The 18,566-nt window shown below is 38.6% G+C and overlaps 1 pseudogene; it reads right to left on the bottom strand.

Annotated features, from left to right (window-relative positions):
- Positions 1 to 2,106: 2,106 nt before the first annotated feature.
- Positions 2,107 to 2,674, bottom strand: LOC110342966 (annotated as a pseudogene).
- Positions 2,675 to 18,566: the final 15,892 nt, after the last annotated feature.

Below are 18,566 nucleotides of genomic sequence, written 5' to 3'. Positions count from 1 at the left end.
GCCTGATTGATTCAGCTTGGAGCAGACAAGAGCCAGACAGTTTGGGAGGAAGAGTGTGTTTGTGTGTGTGTGTGTGTGTGTGTGTGTGTGTGTGTGTGTGTTTGTGTGTGTGCATGCGTGGAGAGAGAGAGAGAGAGAGAGAGAGAGAGAGAGAGAGAGAGAGAGAGAGAGAGAGAGAGAAAATTGTTTGAAAATTCTTCATCTGGGGACAAAATGAATTGTCCCCAGCTACTTCTATCACATGGTTTATGATTCACATTCTAGGAAAGGAATATCTGTTTGTTTAGCTTGCTTAGGGGATAATCAGTGTTATTTGTTTTTATTTTTTTCATGGAATTTTTTCATACAATATTTTCTGACCAGTCTTCCCTCCACCAAGTCCTTCTAGACCCTCTCCACCTTCCCACTTATACAAGTCGATACCCTTTCCCTCTCTTTAGAAACCTAAACTAAGTATACATTCATTCACTATCAAAACCTACTTTTTTCTAGGCCTTGGAGTATGCCAAGATGAGGCAGTGTTCCTCCTCACATGCCTCATTCTGAGAGGAGACAAGTGAACACGAATAAAACAAGAATAAAGAAGAAACGTCCTAAAAATTAAATTTGACTATGCCCCATTTTCTAAGAACATCGCTGGCTTCCTGTTGACTTCTGATTCTGCTGGCTCTACAGATAAGCCCTACTATGCACACTCAATTATCAGGCTAACACTCATCAAGAACTGGATTAGTCTCACAAACCTCTGAGACTATCTGCGACTGCATTTTCTGCTACCACTTGCCTGGATCCTAATATGTAGTGTCCATCACTCCCTTCCCTAGTAGTTCTCCAGCAGGTCCTATATTATGGCCTTATTTTACTACGTGTGCATGCGTGTGTGCAGGTGTGTGTGTGTGTGTATGTGTGTGTGTAGTAGGCAATTTGGACGCATGCTGGGCTAATTTGGATATAGGCAGATAGTTTCACTTTGGGACTGAGCAAGGCAGGGCAAGCCGACCTCAATTCCTGATAAAGTCCTACCACACAGTACTTAGTTAATAAATGTTCAGTGACCAAATGAATGAATCAATCACAAACAGATGAAGTAATGAAGTAACTAAGAGCAGTATCAGCATCCCAGGAGCAGATGACTTAGGATCAAGTTGCCCTTATGAACATGTTCCCCTGCCCTGTCTTGTACCAGATGGATTACAGAACATGGAGATAAGATGCTCAAATGTTACAGCATTCTGCCTTCATAAGGGAATCATGTGAGATATTTTTTAAAATAGTTCATGTAAAATTTCTCACATGGAAATTTCCTATAAATACCATTAAAATGAAATCTCAATTTAAAAAATGTTATATGGAGTAATTTGATAGATTCACATAAATCTGTTTCACAAATCTGTAATTATGAATTATGGGAGGTCAGCATATAATTTTGTTGAAAGCACATTTTCACTAATATAATTAAGTCTGCCGAGACTATTCATGAAGGAGTCAAATAAAATGCAGTGTGAATTCTGTAAAAATCTGGTAGCTGAATCAACAATAAAAGGTGACTACACTGAAAGACAAAACAAAAATAAACAAGTAAACAGCAACAAAAGCAATGACAAAACAATAACAGAATAAGAAAAGTAAAAGCACAAGAAACACACACATAAACACAATTGCATATGCTAGATTGTACACATACAGACACACAAAGAGACACACACACCACAAAAAGACAAAACCAAAAACCGTAATATGTAAGTAAAAGAACAACAAAAGAAAGCTCAAATAAAGCAATATGAGACAAATTTTGCAAAATCACCTTGAGTTCAGTTAATATAACCAGAGAAACTCCATTGTAGAAAACTACTTTTTCCTTTGCAAGTGATTGTCAGAGAAGAAATCTTGTGTCCTTTTCCTCTCTGAGTGCTGGCTCTACTGACTGTGTAGGATTGCTGTGTGCTTCCAGTCTCTGTGAGTTCATACTGTATCAATGCTTTTGTGTCTGGGAGACACTGATTACTTGAAGTCATCTATTCCCTCTGGTCCTACCAATCTTTTTTTTTTTAATAGAACAATAAACACCATTATTACATGAGCTATGAATGATGGTTTATTTGCCTTTCAGGCTATGATCTTCCTCAGGGAGAACTCCAGCTCCTTGCCTTCCAGGACATAGCCATCCACTCTGCCACATTGGCCTGGTCTCCAGAAGACTGCTGACTTTGGCGTTCTTTTCTTTTCATCATATTTCTTTTGCATTTTCTTCAGTCATTTATTGTTTAATGTTTCTTCCTCCTCAGTAGTCAGCTTGAACCCCTTCTTGCAGCCCAGGGGCAGTGAATAATGGGACTCGTACCACTGCCAGTAAGGTGTGCTGTTGATGAACACAATGAAGTTCTTCACAAGGGTCTTGGTACAGACCAGCTCATTATTGCATGTATTGTAGACAACGTCAATGATCCCTGTTTTGCGAGTACAGCTCTCAGAACAGTAGGAAATGTTTCCCACATTCAATCTTAGAGCACAGTACTTATTATTGCCTCCTTGAACTCAGACTGTGTGCAAACGAGGAGGGCTAATCTTAGTGTTGGCAGCAGGCAGTCCCAGCTCACTTTTGCTTTTGTGGTCGGGTTTTCTTCTTATCACCAGTTTTGAGGTATTTGTGCCAGTTGTCCCGAGAGATGGTCATTGCTCAGCTCTGGCTGGAAAGAGCTCTACCAATCTTTTGTCCTACTCTTCCAAATGACTTTTTGAACCCTAAGAGGAAGGGTTTGATGAAGAAATCCCAGTTTTAAAAATGTACTTATTTTTATCTTAGCATACAATCCAGGCTAGCCTGGAACCCACAACCATCCTCTTTTAGCCTCTTGAGTTGTTTGTTCCATATCTGAATAAAACAGGGATTCTATTAAATATTTCCCAATACTGGGTCAAATAGGAATGAGGTAATTCTCCCCCCGAAAGAAAGCACAGCAAAAGAAAGCAAAGATTATCAAATGGAGTTTGGCAGTGAAAAGCAGCCACTGTCTCAGACATTGTAGGTTATGAGAACTCTGCAAATTAACTGTTCTGCCCTGCCTCTAAACAGAGAATATTAATTTCTTATTTTGCATCTTATCTTGGATGCCTTCAGCCACTCATGCCTTCTATAGTTTATTAGTCTTCTCTTGTTCTGTGTGTGTTCTAGTGAATGCTATTGTTTCCATTTACTAATCTGTAGGTGAATACAAATACAACATGAAATAAAACAAGAGCAGTCAGGGAGTGTTTAAACAATGACTTGGAGCTAAGGCTTCCAAGAGTCTTGGCGCTGCTATCTCCTAGAAATGGAAGGCTTTTCAGTTTGACCCATATTCAGAAAGAGGTTTACCACCATGAGGGGCTTGTTTTTCTTAGATTTTGCTGTAAGACTGTTGCATAGCAAATGCATTGGCCTATAAGAATATTTTTTGCTTGTTAGTCTGAGGTCTCATGACTCTATGAACTATGTTGTGTATGGTTAGGTTTAGCTGGGATTGGTGGATATTTGTCCAAGTCTGTAGAGTGGGTTCAAGTCTGATGTAAAAGAATCTTGTCTCCCAACCAAAAAAAGTCCAGGTCCAGATGGCCTCAGTGCAGAATTCTACCACAAATTCAAAGAACAGCTTATACCAATTCTTCTCAAAGTGTTCCACACAATAGAAGCAGAAGGGTCTTTGCCAAACTCTTTCTATGAGGCTTCAATAACCTTGATCCCCAAGCCACACAAAGATACAACCAAGAAAGAGAACTTCAGACCAATATCCCTCATGAACATTGATGCAAAAATACTCAATAAAATACTGGCAAATCGGATCCAAGAACACATCAAAACAATCATTCACCACGATCAAGTAGGTTTCATCCCAGGGATGCAGGGATGGTTCAACATACGAAAATCCATCAACGTAATCCACCATATAAAAAGGCTGAAAAACAAAAATCACATGATCATCTCACTAGATGCTGAAAAAGCCTTTGACAAAATCCAACACCCCTTCATGATAAAGGTCTTGGAGAGATCTGGGATAACAGGGGCATACTTAAACATAATAAAAGCTATATACAGTAAACCAACAGCCAAGATCAAACTAAATGGACAGAAACTCAACGCAATTCCTCTAAAATCAGGAACAAAACAAGGCTGTCCACTCTCTCCATACCTTTTCAACATGGTACTTGAAGTTCTAGCTATAGCCATACGACAACAAAGGGGGATCAAGGGGATACAAATTGGGAAGGAAGAAGTCAAACTTTCACTGTTTGCAGACGATATGATAGTTTACATCAATGACCCAAAGAACTCTACCAGGGAACTCTTACAGCTGATTAACACCTTCAGCAAAGTGGCAGGTTACAAGATCAACTCAAGGAAGTCAGTAGCCCTACTATATACAGATGATAAAAGGGCTGAAAGAGAAATCAGAGAAACATCACCCTTTACAATTGCCACAAACAACATAAAATACCTTGGGGTAACGCTAACCAAACAAGTGAAAGACCTGTATCGTAAGAACTTTGAATCTTTAAAGAAAGAAATTAAAGAAGCCCTCAGAAAATGGAAAGATGTCCCATGCTCTTGGATAGGTAGGATCAATGTAGTAAAAATGGCAATCCTGCCAAAAGCAAACTACAGATTCAATGCAATCCCCATTAAAATCCCAGCACAATTCTTCACAGACCTTGAAAGAACAATAATCAATTTTGTATGGAAAAACAAAAGACCCAGGATAGCCAAAACAACCCTGTTTAACAAGGCAACGTCCGGAGGCATCACTATCCCTGACCTCAAGCTCTATTATAGAGCTATAGTCCTGAAAACAGCTTGGTATTGGCACAAAAATAGACAGGCAGACCAATGGAATCGAATTGAAAATCCGGGTATTAACCCACACACGTACGAACATCTGATCTTTGACAAAGAAGCTAAAAATATACAATGGAATAAAGAAAGCATCTTCAACAAATGGTGCTGGCATAATTGGAGACTGGCATGTAGAAAAATGCGGATCGATCCATGTTTATCGCCATGCACAAAACTTAAGTCCAAATGGATCAAAGACCTCAACATAAATCCAGCCACACTGAACCTCTTAGAAGAGAAAGTGGGTGGTACCCTTGAAAGAATTGGTACAGGAGACAGCTTCCTGAACATAACACCAGTAGCACAGACAGTGAGATCAACAATTAATAAATGGGACCTACTGAAACTGAGAAGCTTCTGTAAGGCAAAGGACACAGTCAGCAAGACAAAAAGGCAGCCCACAGAATGGGAAAAAATATTCACTAATCCCACATCTGACAGAGGGTTGATCTCCAAAATTTACAAAGAACTCAAGAAGCAAGTCTCCAAAACACCAAAGGACCCAATTAAGAAGTGGGCTGCAGAACTACATAGAGAGTTTTCAATAGAGGAGTCTAAAATGGCTGAGAGGCACTTGAGAAAGTGCTCAACATCCTTAGCCATCCGGGATATGCAAATCAAAGCAACTCTGAGATACCATCTCACTCCTGTCAGAATGGCTAAAATCAAAAACACCAATGACAATTTATGCTGGAGAGGATGTGGTGAAAGGGGGACACTCCTCCATTGCTGGTGGGAGTGCCAACTGGTTCAGCCACTTTGGAAAGCAGTATGGAGATTCCTCAGAAAAATGGGAATAAACCTACCACAAGACCCAGCAACTCCACTCTTAGGCATATATCCAAAAGATGCCCATTCATATAACAAAGGTGTCTGTTCCACTATGTTCATAGCAGCTTTATTTGTAATAGCCAGAACTTGGAAGCAACCTAGATGTCCCTCACCCGAAGAATGGATAGAGAAAATGTGGTACATCTACACAATGGAGTACTATTCAGCAGAAAAAAATAATGGAATCATGAGATTCGCAGGCAAATGGATGACACTAGAAGAAACCATCCTGAGTGAGGTAACCCAGTCACAAAAAGAGAAACATGGCATGTACTCTCTCATATATGGATTTTAGACATAGATCTGGGGAGTGCCAGCCTACAATCCTATTGCCAGAGAGTCTGGGAAACAGAAACTTCATTTACTGGCTGGTTAAGTACTGAGCTGAACTCAAGAAAGCCAGTATCAGAGAGGGAGGACTGATGATCAAAGGGATTAAGACTGGGCTGGTTGAACCCCAGAAACAGCTGACCAGACAAAGGTTAACTCTTGAATCCCAGGCATCAGCCTGGGAATCCAGCATGGGACTGATCAAGACCCCCTGAATCTGGGTGTCAGTGAGGAGGCCTAGGTAATCTATTGAGCCTTGGACAGCAGATCAGTACCCATCCCAAGTATACACACGGTCTCTGGACTCCCATAGAACAATGTGATGTGCACTCTCACCCTGAACTCTTGGGGAAGGGTCTAGGCCCTGCCCTATATGAAATGACAGACTATGGACACCCCCATGGAGGGCCTCACCCTCCCTGGGGGAATGAGGGGATAACGGGGGGGGAAGAGGGGGAGGGCATGGGAGGAGGGGAGGGAAAGGGAGAGGGACCTCGTACTGACTTGTGAAGCAACCTTGTTTCTTATCTAAATTTAAAATGGAAAATAAAAAAATATTAATAAAAAAAAAACAATCTTTACTCTGGAAGCAGTGGTTCCTCGAGGTCTACTTTTCTCACAGTAGACACAGAAGTGGGAGGGAGATGGTCAGATTTGCAAGGATCCTCGAAGCCTCTCTGTTCATTCTGGAATTCATGTTTTCACATAGTATTGTAGCTTTAATAACTTTCTTTTTCTTCCTTCACTGTCAATGGCTATTTAGAGTTTTAATGAATGCTTATTTCTCTACAGAAAGATTTTTTTTAAAAGAGGTATCCTATTTTTTCTTGCTTGATTTTCTGTTAAAGATATGCAATAATTCCAAGTATCTTCATCAACTTTTTTTCATGTATTCTTTTCACGTATTTTCTTTCCACCATTTTATTTTCTTCAGAAACAATGATTGCATCTCCTGCTCAATAGGCCAGCTTTTTAAACTGTGGAATTTGATCCCATAGAGCAGTGGTTCTCAATCTTCCTTGGAAATAGAATTCTTAATTGGTCTAAATAATAAAAACCTGGAGTCAGATACAGAGGAAAATGTTGATATCTGAGGGAAGGAGTAAGCCAGAGCCACACCTTGCCTCCTTAGCATCTCAGTGAGTTCCTGTTTCTTCCCGCTTAAATCCTCTCTCTGCCAAGCCATCTCAATTCCTGTCTGTCTGTACAGACCACCAGACCTCTATGGATAGCTAGTGGCAAGCTCTATTCTCTGATCTTGAGACAGCCTTTAGGGTTTTTTGTTTGTTTGTTTGTTTTGCTTTTGTTTTATGAGACAGGGTTTCTGTGTATTGTTTTGGAGGCTGTTGGTCCAGCCCAGCCTCAAACTCACAGAGATCCGCCTGCCTCTGCCTCCCGAGTGCTGGGATTAAAGGCATGTGCCAACACTGCCCTGCCAGACAGCCTTTAGTTTTATAAACAAGATATCACCAAACTTCCTAATGTTGTAACCCTTTAATAATTCCTCATGCTGTAGTCGTAGTGATTCCCAACTGTACAATTATTTCATTGCTACTTCATAACTGTAATTATGGTAGTTATGAATTGTACTGTAAATACTTTTGGGGACAGAGTCTTGACCTAACGGTTGAGAACTATTGCCATAAAGCGTCATATAACTGAATGTGAGGGTCCCCAAAGTTTAGACAAGAGTAAAAGGTTTCTGAACACAAAATGGCCAAAAATTAATTACAAAACTAAGCTTTAGTGAGTATAAGGTATTTCTGATAGAACGTTCCCCTGTAGCTTTGCATGACCATTGCATCCTTTATTGAGAACACACAGCATGCTGCTGTGTACTGTGAATCCAATGAAAGCTGCTGGAAATACATTGGCTAATATTAAATATTATTGTATGCTATAAGTGAAGGAACACAAGCCTACTTGGGCACATGGCTCCTTCAGGTCTTGCCCTACCATCCTCCTAATCCCCTTTCCCTTTTTTGTCCACTTCCTGATATGGAGGCTGACTACCAAGGTCAGAAACCCCTTTGGTTCACCTAATTATCATACTCAATCAAAATATACCAGAGCATCCTAGCCCATTCAAATTCAGACCTATCCCTTTTTCTCTTAAAAATTCCACCTGTAAGGTCATTTGCTGCTGTTTTCTCCCTAGGATATCTATGAAAACAGACTTTTGGTTATGGTTTGTGCCTAAACCTGGGTCTGGGAGGGAGTCCCTGGCCCCTGCTGTGTTAGTTGCAGGCAGGTCTCCTTCAATAAGTTGTAGTGTTTTTTTAAACAAACTTTCTGATCTGACTAATTACAGAAAACAAACATCTTTAATTGATTGATCTTTGTTGTTGCAGTTTTGCTTGCTGATTTGAGTTTCATTTTCAAAAATTATCACATGAATTTTAGGTTGGAATTTGGGCAGAATTTCCAACAATTTCCTACACATGCTTTTGCCATTTTATGGTACATATTTATGTTGCATATGTTAGTAGTCTCAACATTGATGACTGCATATCACAGAACTCTGAATAATGTTGGATTCTCTATGTCCTAAAGTATTAAGTATTTAGTAAAAATTTAATTCTTTTAATAAATATAAACAACTTTATCGATCTCATTAGTACTCATTCATTTCTATACTTAATAAAAGATATAATTATCTGTAGGACTCAGGACTCAGGGCATCTCCGTATACACCTGTCATGACAGGCTTAATAGAGAACCAGAAACTAGGACTCTGTTTCAGTTTACCCAAAGGTAACACCTGACTCCAAGAAAGACCACAAACTGGGACCACCCACGAAACAACCATGAATGGATCAATTAGGGGAAAACGCCTAATGTTCCAAAGGAAATACCTAGAGTTCCCACCATTGTAGAGAAGATCACCAGTTGTCCGTTATCCCAGAATACATCCATCCCCTTTCACCAAGACAACTCAGAGTATCAATATGTTACTATTTGTAGGCCAAACTCCATTACCTCTTTTACCTCTTAGAATTAAAATTGCCCATCAGGACAGCTACATAACAATTTATGTTTTGGTGACCCATAAATTTAAGGTAAATTGTGTATTAAAAATAAACCCCAAAATTAGTAATGGTGACAGAGCAGGATAATTGTACAAAACCACCCGTTCAGAAATGAAAAACAATAGAGACCACCTTTAGTCATTTCTCCCTGGAAATGGCAAAGTCCCACTGCACTGGAAGTAAGTGTGGTCAAGTTCTTTAACTAGCTCTCTGGAAACCCAATGTTCTGCTCTCTTATATACCTTCCCCATTCTCTGACTCTTCTCATGGGAAGTTTTTAATTTATATCCAAGGATATTTTTGAGGACTACAGCAAGAGACAATATAAGTGTAAGCCCTTATGACAGCTGTGTTATTCGCAGACTATTTACTTTTTTTCTAGTGCTTTTTTAGGGGAGGGAGGGGGAGAAGGCAGTGCATTTTGAAACAAAATATTTCATACCTTTATTTTTTGCATCTCGTTTCTTACCAAATCCTCTCACAACATGATCTTTCTATCCCTTGTGACCTTTTGTGTCTACCCATATCAGTAGAAAGTGATATCACATTTTTGGCTCAATCATAAAGGGTGACACAGCTTCTGACTGCTCTTGGAAAGCAGTTGTCTTGCTAGCGATAACCAATCTTTATGTAAAAATTATATGGAGTATTCTTGATCATTGACTTTGTTGGGTCATAGCTATAGCCAACATCAATCTGTGGTTGTCTTGTAACTGAGGAATTAACAAGGATGGCTCCAGCACCAGTCTCATAATGACTATGTATGGTAATAATCATTATAACAGATCTTCATAGTTTCATATCACTAAGTTTTGTATGGTTGGTAATACGGTGAAGACAACTATGCAGGTAGGCCTGGATATACAAGCCTGCCATCCCAGCTGCTCAGGGGACTGATTTAGGAAAAGCACAACTTCAAATTTCTGAATGGTTGCAGAGTGAGGTCAAGGCTACCCTGGGCAACTTAGTGGGGCCTCATCACTAAACAAAATGTAAAAAGAGGTCTGAAGATAAATCTCAGTGGTAGCATGCTTCCTTTATAAGTTTATGACTGTAGGTTCAATCCCCATCCTCAGTACTGGAGGAAAATAATTTGTATAAGGCTGTTTCAGGCTGGATGTAAGGGCTTTACCAATAGGATCATCTCTCTCTGTCTTCTTCTCTCCTCATTATACATACTCATATACACAACAGTGAACAAAACAAGAAACCCCCAAGATTCTCCAAAGTGATATTACAGCATATATATCTCTGGGTAATATCATTTAGTGTTTGAATAAATACAAACTTAAAATTGTATTATTTGTTACTCTCTTCAACATTCTAAACCATTTTTCTCATGTTGATGCTATCTCTGCCTATCTGACATAATAGGCTTGTGTGGGAATTAAACTCCCCTAACATCATCAGGCCAATATAATCACAGCTTTTGTATATGGACAAAAGTGTAGTTCTTGTTAAAAACTTTATTTCTTGGTTACATCATCTACTTTAATCTTTGATTCAGAATGAGGTATAAGGCTAGAAATGATTTCAGTCTATCAATATTCTGATTCATATGACTCCTAAAAATCTAATCTCAGGCTACAGGCAGGTAAAATCTTCCTTAACAGAACAACATTCCCATCTAGCCCTGACACAGATGGGATTTCTGAAGCCTGGCTTTAACCTCTTCTTATAGAGCATTGCTGAAAGTCTCAAGAAGAAACCAGCTACCATAAGAATTTTAATTCTTTGACATTTCCCTTAATGCCATAGCCTTTTTGATCACATGATCCATTTTGTAAGATAATGTTTCTGTTTGGTTGATGAGTGTATTGACTGAATCTATGTATTGGTGTTTCCACCATGAAGTAATTATATAGTTTTCATCTGCTGCCCACTACATCAGTACATCAACACCTGTTTGGTTGTTTTTTCACATTTGCAATACTTCCAGATATTTTCTTTTTGTGTTACTTTAGATACAATTCTGCTATAAATAACAAATAAGTAAAGATAATTATATGTAGTAATATCTTTCTTTCACAAGTAAAGCTTGTCTGGGCATCAGAGAATGGAGTGTGTCACTAGCTAACCATAGAGGTTGGGAGGTCTGTACACACAGAAGTATGTTTTTGTGTACCCTAGGAGACCCTAGGGAAAGATAATCAACTATTTCCACAATTGCTTTGTGACAGGGTCAGAAAGTACACAGGTTCCTCTGTCTTGTATTCTTGCTGAGGTCATTTTAGGTTTGACTAGAATTTGATCTCTTTGATGGAGATTCTCACGGAAGTGGAAAATTACCCAACTCTGTTCTAGGAACCCAGGGTCAAGATGCCCCCAGCTAACTTAACTACTGTTAAACTATCTGCTTGTACTGAACTCCTTCCAGTTGACCACTTATTTTCTGTTAAAACATGCTTGTGTAGAATCCCTCCAGCTACCTGCTCATTTTAGTTTCTGTTAAAGTTTTTGCTTCCTGAAAGCCTCCCCACTTCCCCTGGAGCTGCTGAGTGAAATGCCAGGACATGGTGTTTGGCTTCAAGTACCCTGTGCTATGAATAGTCAGAGCTACACTTAGGTCCCAAATACATAAGCATATTACTGGCCAGCTGGAATAAAGACTCTCAGTTGGCTATAAACTGTATCTGATTGGTCATCTCTAATGGACTCTTCATAACAGTTTGGGATTCATTACCTATCTTGATGCCCTGGTGATCTTAACACATTACATCATGATCTAAGGTGGCTGATTCCACTCTAGTCTTCATGCCCAGTTCTCAAAGTAGAATGAAGAGGAGAAGGTAAGAGCATGAGATTTTCATAAAGTCCTTGCAATAAAGTTGTATGCATTGTTGTCATTTATGCCCCATTTGTATGTAAATATCTACCCAGCTTTCTTAAACTGAGAGGACAGCTGGAAAGGTCTTTATTTTGGGTGGCCAACCACTTAGCTTTGGAAACAGAACTAAAAATGAATGTATATAGTTTCTCCATGAATTTAAACATTCAAATGAACGGTGGTGTGTATGGGAAACATTACTGGGATTAATCAAAAGGAAGGCATCGTGGAGAGAAGCTGAGCAAATCCTGCCTCACATGAGACTTTGGGATCTGGATCCCAGAGCCTCACAGCATTGGTAACAAATCCCACACAGGCTTCATTATTTATCCTCAAAAACAAGGTTTGTCCTCCCAAAAGGATTTATGATTTCAATTTGTCAAGCAATTAAAAGTTTACAGGAAGATTTAAAATAAGAACCACAATGTTTTATTTTTTTATTTTTTGTGGTTAATCTTAACACACTGATGAAGAATTCCTCCCCTGACTATACTGATTTAACCAATTTTGTTAAACCTTATTCTAGAAGAATAAATTCTGTTTTCTCAAATAACATTTTCATTTTGCTAATTAACAAGAGTCAATAATGAATAAGGTATTTGGGTAGTAAAAGCTCACTAAATTAGTTTCTTAGAAAATATTGCTTGACACTTTTGTGCTGACAGCCTCAGTTTCTACTATTGTAGCTGAATAGTGACCTACAAACATCTTCTAATTCATAACTATGCAACCTGTGAATTTTTATTTATGTGGTAAAGAAGACTGCATGTTATAAAGTAAAGGAGTTTGAGTTTGGAACATTATTCTTCATTAACTGGGAGGGTCTTAGCATGTGCCCTAACAGTGAGTCAAAGACAGTACCAAGCTAAGAGACATGAACAAGGATTGTAAGTTACTCAAAGATCACCCGGACCCACATCCTTATTTATGTCTAGTGACACTGGTACTTGTCTTCTGGTCTCCAAAACTGTAAGGCAATTAATTTCTGGAGGGATCAACTGCCAAGTTTGTGGTGATTTGTCACAGCAGCCACAGGAAATGAACCCATTGCCTGTTGCAGAGGCTAAACCTACCAGGTTAAAAGACAATTAGTAAAGCTTGAAACGATGTCAAATCAGAAACTTGAAATCGCTTGACTTAGTCTTGAGAAAAGAGTAAGAAAGGGAAAATTAGAGATAGCTGAAGTGCTATGATTTAAAGTCATCCCGCTTCATTCAAGAGGACAGTGTTTTGATGGGAGCGGTAGTAGGCATCTCATCAAAGACAAGGATAAATAGCCCCTTCAGTCGGAACCATATGAACAAGACACAAGTCAGGCTGAGGTACTGGGACTTTACCCCAAGAGACTGGAAATACTTAAAGGATTTTGATCAGATGAGTGACATAATTAGTTTTGTATTTACAAAAATATCTTAAATATGAAACGGGTTATTAGATACATCTTTTAAGAATGTGGTTTGGCAGCTTGGTATTGGCACAAAAATATACAATGGAATCAAATAGAGAATACTTATATGAACCTGCACACCTACAAATACCTGATTTTTGATGAAGAGGCTAAAATTATACAATGGAAAAAAAAGCATCTTCAACAAATGGTGCTGGCATATCTGGATGCTGACATATAGGAGACTACAGATAGATCCATATCTATCACCAGACACAAAACTTAAGTCCAAATGGATCAAAGACCTCAACATAAATCAAGTCACTGAATCTCTTAGAAGAGAAATTAGGTTGTACACTTAAATAAATTGGTACAGGAGACTGCTTCCAGAAAATAACACTAGTAGCATAGGCACTGAGATCAACAATTAATAAATGGGACCTTTGAAAATGAGATTCTGTAAAGCAAAGAACACAGACAGCAAGACAAAAAGGCAACCTACAGATTGGGAAAAGATGTTCATCAAATCCACATCTGACAGAGGGCCAATTTCCAATATATACAAAGAACTCAAGAAGTTAGTCACCAAAACACCAAATAACCCAATTAAAAATGGGGTACAAACTAAATAGATAATTCTCAATAGAGTAATCTAGAATGGGTGAAAGACCCATTAGAAAGTGCTCAACATCGTTATCCATCAGGGAAATGCAAATCAAAACAACTCTGAGATACCACCTTACTCCTGTCTGAATGGCTGAAATAAAAAACATCAATGACAGTTTATGCTGGGGAGGATGTGGGGGAAGGGGAACCGTCCTCCACTGCTGGTGGGAATACAAACTCATACAGCCACTTTGGAAATCAGTATGGCGGTTCCTCAGAAAAATGGCAATCAGTCTACCACAAGATCCAGCAATTCCACTCTTAGGCATATACCCAAAAGATGCACATTCATGAAACAAGGACCTCTGTTCAACCATGTTCAAAGCAGCATTATTTGTAATAGCTAGAACCTGGAATCAACCTAGATGCCTCTCAAGTGAAGAATAGATGCAGAAAATATGGAACATTTACACAATGGAGTACTACTCAGCAGAAAAGAAAATAAATATTGAAATTCACAGGGAAATAGATGGAACTAGAATAAACCATCCTGAGTGAGGTAGCCCAGTCACAAAAAGACAAATGTAGTATGTACTCACTCATGTATGAATTTTAGACAGAGCAAAGGATTTCCAGCCTACAATCCACACAGCCAGAGAATCTAGAAAACAAAGAGAACCCTAAGAGAGAAATACATTATCCCCTGGAGACGGGTAATGGGACAAGAGATGAGCTAATTGGTAGCATGCAGGGAGGAAAGAGGGAGTTAGGAGAAAGTAAAGGGGAGAAGCAGAGAAGAGAGGAGGACATGATTGAGCAGGAAGATTGAGTCAGGGGAAGAACAGAGGAGAGCAAGAGAAGAGATACCATATCAGAGGGAGCCATTATAGGTTTAAAGAGAAATATGGCACTAGGGAAATGTCCAGAGATCTACAAGGTTGACCCAAACTAACAATATAAGCAATCGACAAGAGGCTACCTTAAATGCCCTTCTCTGATAATGAGATTGATGACTATCTTATAGGCCATCCTATAGCCTTCACCCAGTAGCTGATGGAATCAGTATCAGATACCCACAGCTAAACACGGAGCTGAACTCTGGAATCCAGTTGCAGAAAGAGAGAAGTGATGAGCAAAGGGGTCGACCAGGCTAGAGAGACCCACAGAGACAGCTGACCTGAACAAGAGTGATCTCATAGACCCCAGACTGATAGCTGGGAAATCAGGATAGGACTGTCCCAGACCACCTGAACATGGATGCTAGTTGGAGGTCTGGTGAATCTATGGGGCCTCCAGTAGTGGGTCAATATTTATCCCTAGTTCACTAATGAACTTTGGGAGCCCACTCCACATAGAGGGATACTGTCTCAGCCTAGACACACAAGAGAGGGTCTAGGCCCTGCTCCAAATGATACAGCAGACTTTTAAGATCCCCCATGGAAGGCTTCACCCTCCCTTGGGAGCAGAAAGGGGATAGAATTGGGGGGGGGGGCTTGGTGGGGGACAAGTGACAAGGGGAGGGTGAGGGAACTTGGATTGGCAAGTAAAACAAGCTTGATTCTAATTTAAATGAAAAAAAGGAATGTGTTTTGGGGTCTTTGGGATTGAGTTGTTTGTGCTCTATTTTTGCATCTTTTTCTCCACATGAGCTTTGAGGTCGTAATTCTCTTTGCCATGTCAGATATGTGTGTAGACATGTTTTCCCCCCCTGATCCATCATATCGTCAGCGTTCCTCCCTTTCTCAAATTTGATAACGTCAAGTTTCTACATTTTAGCATTCCAAATGGAAATCCCTTGTTTTAAGCCTGTTACACATCTTGATAAATGATGACACTTCAACCTGTGAAAGCTAAATGAGTTGCTATTAATGGTTGCCTTCTCTCATAGATCACATGCAGTCAAATAGGAAACAAATTGAAGGTTTGCTGTCATCTACATTGCCACTTACTGTAAGCCTTTTGGAGCCATCTACTATAAGGAAAGACCTATATGCCATCTTATTAGGTATTGGTGTTTATCCAACCTAGAGCTTCTCTCAGTTCATGTGGTGGCCTACAGAGATATTGATCCTGTGATCTCTGAAGTCTGGGGTGATTGGAACAACTATGGAGCTGTCACTTCTGGGACTTCTCATGGAATGGGCAAGAGCAGGTTATCAAGCACCACCTTCTTCATATATTCTGGGTCTGGAAAGGGGTTCTATTACTTACCAACCCTGTCTTCAAATACACTTCAGGTCTATTTCCTCAACAGCTTCTTCAGCAGCCTACTGTAGAATACTGTGCTTGTCAAGCATATACAAGTACAGATGCAACGTAGTCCTGGGGTCTGCATGGAGGGTCTATATAACTCTACCTCTACACAGGAACCAAGAAATTGTTGTCAGATACAGAGTACTTTTGTTTATCTTCCATATTTGCACCTTTTCCCTTATTACTGAGCTGGTTGAGGTTTTGTTTTACTAACAAAGGCACTCTACAAATCAGGGTCTTATTAATTGGCAATATGTAATATGAAAAGTTCAATTCGATTTTTTAAAAATCCCTTCATGTTTTTGTAAGAAATTGTTCAGTTCCACTTGTGAATTGAAGAGCCCTTACATTATTTAAATATAATTTTAACTGTTATAAAATTTTGAATGGTTGCATGAAAGGGTTTTATTTTTTATCACCTACTAGCAAGAATAAAGTCTCTCATTGATGGTACTTATCAAGAATTTATAGAGTTCATCATTAAAATGTCTTGAAAAGAATTTAATAAAACTATTTTAATGATAACAATGTGTATACATTTTATATGAAGTTTTTGATGGTTAATATTGCTTCATTAAATATGTTGAAAGGTTTTAATTAGAAATTTTATAGTCTATGTTTAAGAGCTTTCTCAATTCTTTTCATATTACTTTTCTTTTAATTGTGTAAGGAAGTGGTAATGAGTTTTAATTGGTTTCTTCATAGAAATATTTCATCCTCTTCTACTTGACCCTATGATGTTGGAAAATTGTCATTTTTGTTATTAAAAACTACAAAAGTTGTTAGCCATTTTCAATGAAAAATGAAACTTTATACCTTTATTCCATTTTTCTTTTTAGTTTTTTATTTCATTTTACATTCCAACCACAGTTCTCCCTCTCATCCCTCCTCCTGCCTCCCTTCTCTCCTCCCACTCTCCTCACCTCCCCCATAGCCCACACTCGGTCCACTCCTTACCATGGATAAGGTCTCCCATAGAGCCAAGTCCCTTTATAATGCATTAAGGATGAACATGGCATCCCGCCATAGGGAGTGGGCTCCAACAAGCTAGCTCGTGTTTGTTAGCCATTTTTTTAAGAACATAGTTTAGCAGTACTTCATTGTACTGTTAATATCTAGAACTCTTTACGTTTTGTAAAACTAAAAGTCTATACTATTAAATTATCCTTTCCCACTCTCTTTTCCATTCATTGTATACCCTTGTTATGAGTTTTAACTACTCTGGTATTTACATAATTTTTATTGTGTTTATGTTGCTCTCTGAATATGCCATCATATAACATATATTTAAGGAGAAGATAAACCATTCCTAAATATATATTTTAATAACAAACTATACATTTGTTTAAATAATTCATTTTTAAATCTAGTAGACATCCATTCTCTTGATGAAGCTGAAAGCTTTCATTTTATTAGAGAAAGTATTTCAGAAGTCTCTTATGTTATTCATCATCTTTAAAAAGTCTAAAATTTGTCATGACCTAGGCAGTTTCAATCAAAATAAAACACAAAGCAAACCTGAGCAGAGAGTGTGCACAATATGTAGCTTCTAAATGTGTTTTCAATTTGAAAGAAAGCTTTGTTTTTTCCCTTTTGAGTCTCTTCGGTATTGCTGTGCATAGATATTATTTTCTATATCATCTTGAAAATTAGTTTTATAAAGTAGCCCTCCTATAATTAAAACAAAATGACAGGAACATAATACCTTCTTTGGTATTCTCTGTTGGAAAGGAGAATTCACTTTGTGAAAGATGTAATATTGTTGTTCTTTTGATGGAACAAGTGAAGATTCATTGAAATGTGAGTAATGTGAGTAGCAACTACTTTCTTTTTTAAAGGGATGGGTCTTTATTTTATTTTTTTATATTGGTATTGTGTATGCATTTGGGTGCCCGCTGTGTGCAGAGTTGAGAGTAGAGAATTGTATTCCCTAGAACTAGATTTGTTTGTGAATCATCATTGTGTTGGTGCTAAGAATTGAATCCAGATCTTCTTGTAGAGAAACTAGTGACCCTTAAGTTTTGCATCCCAGCAGCATCATTTTCTCATATGTTCTCAAGAGAGTTTTGGCAGCTAAGGTATTTTCTGGATACGTTTCCTACACAAGGGAAAGAAGAGTTTGTTTTTCATGTTTTCATAGTCTAATATGGACAGGCATTCCCCAACAAATCATTAAAGATAGACTGCATACAACCTTCCATTCCTTTTATACACTGAGTCTACTTTTCTGCTGCGCTGTTTCTTTCCCTGAAGATTGTGGTCCATTCCATCAGAGTCATCAGTGGTCCTGGTGTGTTAAATGTGCAGATGTTATTTCAGACCAAAATGATACTCTGTGTGGTTGAACTGTGAAATATGCATTTTCCAAAAATATAAGGAGAGACTTTCTTTTTCTTTTTCTTTTTTATTCTTTCTTCCCTTTATCTTTTCTTCCTG

The sequence above is a fragment of the Mesocricetus auratus genome, unplaced genomic scaffold (genome assembly GCF_017639785.1).
Source record: "Mesocricetus auratus isolate SY011 unplaced genomic scaffold, BCM_Maur_2.0 Super-Scaffold_100676, whole genome shotgun sequence".
Lineage (NCBI taxonomy): Eukaryota > Metazoa > Chordata > Mammalia > Rodentia > Cricetidae > Mesocricetus > Mesocricetus auratus.
Note: the sequence above shows the minus strand (reverse complement) of the source record. Positions and strands in the feature narration are given on the sequence as shown.